This window comes from Pinus tabuliformis, chromosome J (genome assembly GCF_031772625.1).
Source record: "Pinus tabuliformis cultivar Carrire ecotype Pingquan chromosome J, CPIR1, whole genome shotgun sequence".
Classification (NCBI taxonomy): domain Eukaryota; kingdom Viridiplantae; phylum Streptophyta; class Pinopsida; order Pinales; family Pinaceae; genus Pinus; species Pinus tabuliformis.
The window spans coordinates 1,624,865,068-1,624,871,210 of NC_142295.1; positions in this window are offsets into that span (position 1 = coordinate 1,624,865,068).

Below are 6,143 nucleotides of genomic sequence, written 5' to 3' on the forward strand. Positions count from 1 at the left end.
CTTTTTCCCACTTCTCTATTCTTTTCTAGACATGGTTCTACCTATACATCAAATTCCTCTGGCTCAGGAACTATCTTTAGGGGATTTGATGGGGCCATGGGAAGGGGATCCCATGCACTCTAAGATTAAGCTTAAGGGCTTCGTAGATGTTCAGTTCTGTTTGTACCACCCCTTTCCCCACGGTGACTGGGGGAGGCTATTGTGATCTCATCTTCCTTTTTTAAAAAGGGCTTGTTGTGATCTCATCTCTTGTTATCATTTTATGTTTTGATATTTATGTTTGGTGTGTCGGGAGTCTACAATTGGTTTTCATAAGTGTATGTTTTCATGTTTTTTCATTTCAAAAATCTGTTGTTTGAGGTCTAGTACGTCTGAATGGAGCTTCTTGTTTTCATTCTCAAGAAATTTTATTCTCTGCAATGAATTTTTGACTTGTGATATCCATTATTGAGAATTCATGCACCATGGTAATATGAATGGGGCTATAGACTTTTACTTGGTTTTTGTTACAAGTGCTGAGGGTCTAGTCTTGTGTCTCAGTTGTTAATTTTTCCTTGAGTAGCGATGATGGTGGCGAGACCTCCCTTGAAGTCTTTGATATTTTTAAAAACTACCTCCATTGTTGTTGCCATTGTTTTGAGGCAACACCCTGCCACTTGCATTGTAGACTTGTTTGAGGTGATTGGAGTTGCTAACTTCTGAGTTGACATTATTAGACTATGTATATTAATTGTAATTTATGTTTTTTACTTCTTTTTTCCTATCTCATTATACTCTGTATTCGAATTTAAAATCTACTAAATATTATTTGCATTTTTATTATCAGAAATGTTTGTTTGGATACATAGTTGTTTTAATCATATTCATGTTGTCAATGACAGGTTGTTTCCGTTAAAATGATTCACAATAAACAGACTGGACAATCAGAGGGTTATGGCTTTGTGGAGTTTGCAAGCCACGCAGGAGATGAGAGAGCTTTGCAAACTTACAATGGTGCATAGATCCTCAACACTGGAAAATTTTACAGGATAAATTGGGCAACCTTTGGTGTTGGAGAAAAGTGACCTGAGATTGGACCTGATTATCCTATATTTGTTGGAGATTTGGCATCTAATGTGTCAAACTATTTGTTGCAAGAGATATTCTGAACTAGATACCAAACTGTAAAAGGAGCTAAGGTTGTTACTGATAGGGTTAGAGTTCGTTCAAAGGGATATGGGTTTGTAAGGTTTGGGGATGAGAATGAACAAGTTCGGTCTATGACAAAGATGAATGGGGTGTTTTGTTCCTCAATACCTATGCGAATAGGTCCTACCACAACAAAGAAGACCACAATTTTTCAACAACCATATCCTAAACGTAGGTTGTGAAAATGTATACATAAATGTATTGATTTTTTGAATATTTTATTAGTTTGGTAGTAGATGCTAGAATGGTGAATAATGGTTGTGTTGGTTGGAAAAATTCATATTTTCGATTGATATGGATAAGATCTGTTTTTTCTTGCCTCTGGGTTGTGTAGATTTAGGCTCTAGTCTAAATTAGTAGTTGGTTATATTGCAGTGGCTTTTTTGTATATTCCTAATTCCAGTTATCTTTGAATCCATTATACCCCATTACGAGTTTTTTTAAATTACACTAGAATTTGGTCAGGTGATGTGTGACATTTTTAAAACTAGTGAGTTCTATACAAGCCAAGTTTTTGAAGTTTTGGAATTAATTTATATTTTAACTACTTCAAGAGAAACCACGGTGGTTGCTTTAGTTGATCTGCAAAGTCATTTCCTTCCAATTATTTTCCTTTGCTTTTTGAAATTGGACAAAATTTATTTGGACATCAAAGTTATGAAGCTTATAAAATTGTTGTTGATTCAAAGTAGGATGCCAAGAGGCTTTGTTCCATTAAGGTCTTGGAACAAAATTCAGCACATAAAAAGCGTCCTTTTAGTGGTTGGCCTCACTTAGGTCAGTTATATTGTTTACATAATGAACTGTTATTTTGTCATTCATTTGACATTTTTGTAGCATTTTATGCTACTGTTGAACAATTGTTTTCTTCTATATTCATGATTTGTCCACCTTGTTAGATTTCCTTTTCCAAAATCCTGTTTATATAGTCACTTTCTCCATTTCCTATTTTAATATGGTTGTTTCCTTCATTTTTGATAGAAATTTTACTGTTCAATATTTTTTTTCAAAGTTTTATCATAGAATGATATAAGCTTTTCCCCCAATTGCTCATTGTCCATTTTATTTTTCATCTTCTATATCTTTAGAAAATATTTTCAAACATTCAAGGCATCTTGTAGGAAGGCATGGTAAATGGCTAGCATAGGTATCTTGTTGTCATGAATGATTGATTTACAGTTTGGAGGCTTTGAGACTATCTTTTGGATTTTCTATAAAGGATAGTCAAGTGGATGCCACCTTTATGTTGTGGTTGTCTTGTCATATAACTTAGCCTATTTAAATTGAGTTGAAATAGTTGGCTACCGTAGATGTATCTGGAACTATGTTACTTGGGAGCGGGAGCGGTTGCGAAAACGGGAGCGGGAGTGACCATTTTCAAAAGCTCCCGGTTTGGGAGCGAATCTCGGAGCGATTTTTTAAAAATATATATATATTTTTTATATTTTTAAATTTTTGATACATATATGTCAACAAAAACATGTAGAATGATGAATTAGATATAAAAAACATAAAAAAACATAGATTGAACCATATAACAACAATCATCTAGAAGTTATAATCTTCAGCAACCACGTCTGCAAGTTAGTAACATAGTAACATACAACATATTGAGTCTCATGATTCATCAATCTTAAAGTTTCAAGCTTTCAAAATTCAATATATAACATTTATCATCATTGATCACCAAAATTGTACCTGTAAGCTAAGTGTAACCATTACAACAAATAATATCTAACATGAAATGAAATGTTATAAAATGAAACAACTTTCAACTTTCATGAAGCATCATATTCATAATTCATTACTAATGAGTTATAATTGCCAACTTCAAACTTAAATTGTCATATATTGTTTAGATAAATATCATAATAAATATGAAAGAGTCAACAGTTATAAAAGCTACTAGAAACTAGAAAAGATAAGTAAATCTATTATCTATTTCTTATGCTTGGGCCTCTTGCCACCACGAGAAATGTCTAGTTTTTTAGTCTTGTTGCAAAATCAGGATCTTTGTCATTAATATCACCCTCCAAGCATTAATATCCAGAGGTATCTTTGTCATTACCTTTGTATCTGTATAAGGATCTTTGTCATTAATATCACCCTCTAAGCATTAACATAAGATAGAAAAAGCATAACATGTCAAGTCAAGATTTTGTTTGAGTGATGAGTACATTTTTAAGAGGGTCATGATAGAGGAGTTCGACAACCGATGTCACTAACATCAAGGTACATAGAGGGATTGGTGCTCTTGATTAAATACGAGTTCCATACCCTAATACATGACAAAATTCAATGGAAACATTGCAATCCCCCAATCCTGAAATCCTGAAAAACTGATAAGTTTGCTGGATTTTTAATGAAATCTAAAATTCTACTTTCTACATATGAAATCCAATGAGGACGAAACCACTCTCAAACATCCTGAGTCATTTCATGGTAATGTTAAAAATTTAAGTAAAATGATGAAAATGAAGATTAAGGAGAATGTCACTTTTACTTTAAGACTTTAACATTACCATGAATAGCATATCAATACTAGGGCCTAGACTTGATCATTAAGTTGCCCCACTCAAAAACTATTTGTTTCTTTCAAAAGAAATTGCATTTCGAAAATTACTACAAAAAATGCAAAAAATGCAAAAAAGGCAAAACGCTCCCGAAAAGGCAGGGAGCGAAATTTTTTTTAGGGAGCGCGCTCCCTACCTGCTCCCGAGTCGCTCCCGCCCGGAGCGCGGATTGGGAGCGGGAGCGGGGAGGGGGGGGGCGCTCCCCCACAACATGGATCTGGAACAATGCTTAAGTAGTGTTTTGTATTATAAACTGCTCAAACTAGATGTAAGGAAATGGGAGGCTTCGATATTATTTTTGTGTTTTGTGTCATTATAGCCAATTGGATGCCACCTTATTTGGTGGGTACCTATCTAAATTGAGTTGAAACAATTGGTAATGTTTGGTATTACAAAATTCTCAAACAAATGTAAGAAATTGGGTTTAATGAAGCTATTGTATATCTGACATTGCATCTTTCATCTTATTTGTTGATTCCTGAGATATACTCTTACATCTATTATGTTTTACTAGATCCTTTGGATCCAATCATCTACCTTCGAGATTAGTGTTAACTTACAGGTTACCCAACACGTGAAAATTGCATACTCTTGTGTATGAAGTTATGTGATATGAGCTACACTGGAGATCCTCTTCCATAGGAAGGTAGGTGATCTGAGCTAGAGTGGATTGTTGTGTGTCACTGTAAAATATTATCAATACATGATGTTCCTATCAACCCACAAGTAAAATTTGTGAGATTTTCCTTGTGTGTAAATTAGATAGATCAAAGAAAAAGGTTTCATTGTGAAACAACTTGCATATATAGTGAGCTACTTAGGCTGATTCTATTATTAATGATTTTTGTGTGGTTACCCAAATGACCTATGGTAAGATTCTACACCTCTATGAATGTATTCATTTCAAGGTCCCTATTCAACCCATATTATAATAATTAATAGCAAAGATAATCATGAGAATTTTAGTGAGTAATGTACCTTCAGTCTTTCTTTTTACTATTCTAGGGGCATGTTGTATTGAAACAGAGGTAATGCATTGAAAGCATTGTAATATTATCTTTGATTCAACCCTTATTGTAATAATTAACTGTGAAGGTAATCATGAAAATCTTGAATTTAGTGAATAATGTATCTTTAGCCTTTCAGGAAGATATAAAGGGTAGAGCCTGAGATCTCAGCAAGGACTAGTGGCACTAGGTAGGTGAATGCAAAATATGTATTAATTGCCTACATGCTACAACAAGGCAACAACAATAGAGCCTTCACACCTTTGCTCTTCAAAGGCCAGCCAACCATTTGAGTGAGCACGCTTCTGCCTCCTCACTTAACCAGCAGTTAACCAACATAGTTTACTTTGGAACTATCTGATAGGAATTATGACTTAAGAGGCTTGGGAGGTCTGTGAGGCCAACTATGTCGGCATTCATGATGCTCCACTTAGTGGAAATTACTGGGCCCTGGCTAGGAGGTCCAACAAATTTGCAGGAAGCTCCCCCACAATAATCCAAAAGCTGCGAAGGGTGGGCGACATCCTGGTGGACATTCTGAACCTGAATACCCCTGGGCACTATTGGCAATTCGTTAGACAACCTCTTTGGGGATGTTTTATGAGTAAGTCCTGGAAATTCCTCAGACATCCTCTCTGGGGATGTTTTATGAGTAAGTCCCTACAGACTCCATTCTCATCATCGGGGACTCTCTCACCATTATGAACTAGATACAGGGGAAGTGTTCTCTTGAGGTCCTTCTCTGTGCAATTGGAAGCAGCTGAGCTTCAAGTCCAATTTTTTGGAGGTTATATTCCAGCACGTTTACAGTGAGTATATTCCAGCACGTTTACAGTGAGTAAAATAGGGAAGCAGATATTCTTTCCAAACGCGGTCTCTCTATGTCCTAGTTTTTTGTTTTTTGAAATGTTTTTAGATGGTAGTGGTAGTGCTATGGGTTTGTGAGTTATAACTTCTTTCCAGCTACTGGTTTTTTTTTGGCTCTCTCAGGCGTCCTTCGATTAAATATTTGATCCTTGTTTTCCTCTGTTATATGTCTATTCACACATCCTTTGGAGAGGGGTTCAAACCCTCACTTAGATTCTTTTTTCCTTCTGTTTTCTGTCTATTTTTGTGATGTATTTTGGATTGGATCCAATCAGAAAAGATGAATCTCATATCAGTACGTATTTCATCGAAATTTTCTTTTTAAGCACGATCAATCCTATCTTCTTACAGTCATATACTTGCATAAAACCAAGGAATGTAATGTCAGTGTTAACACTTTTATGAGACATGATTATACTCTTTCCTGGATACTGAAGATATCCATATGAAAAGCAATATACACCATTTATGTTTATTCACTAACCTTAGAAAATGTAGCCTTTCTATT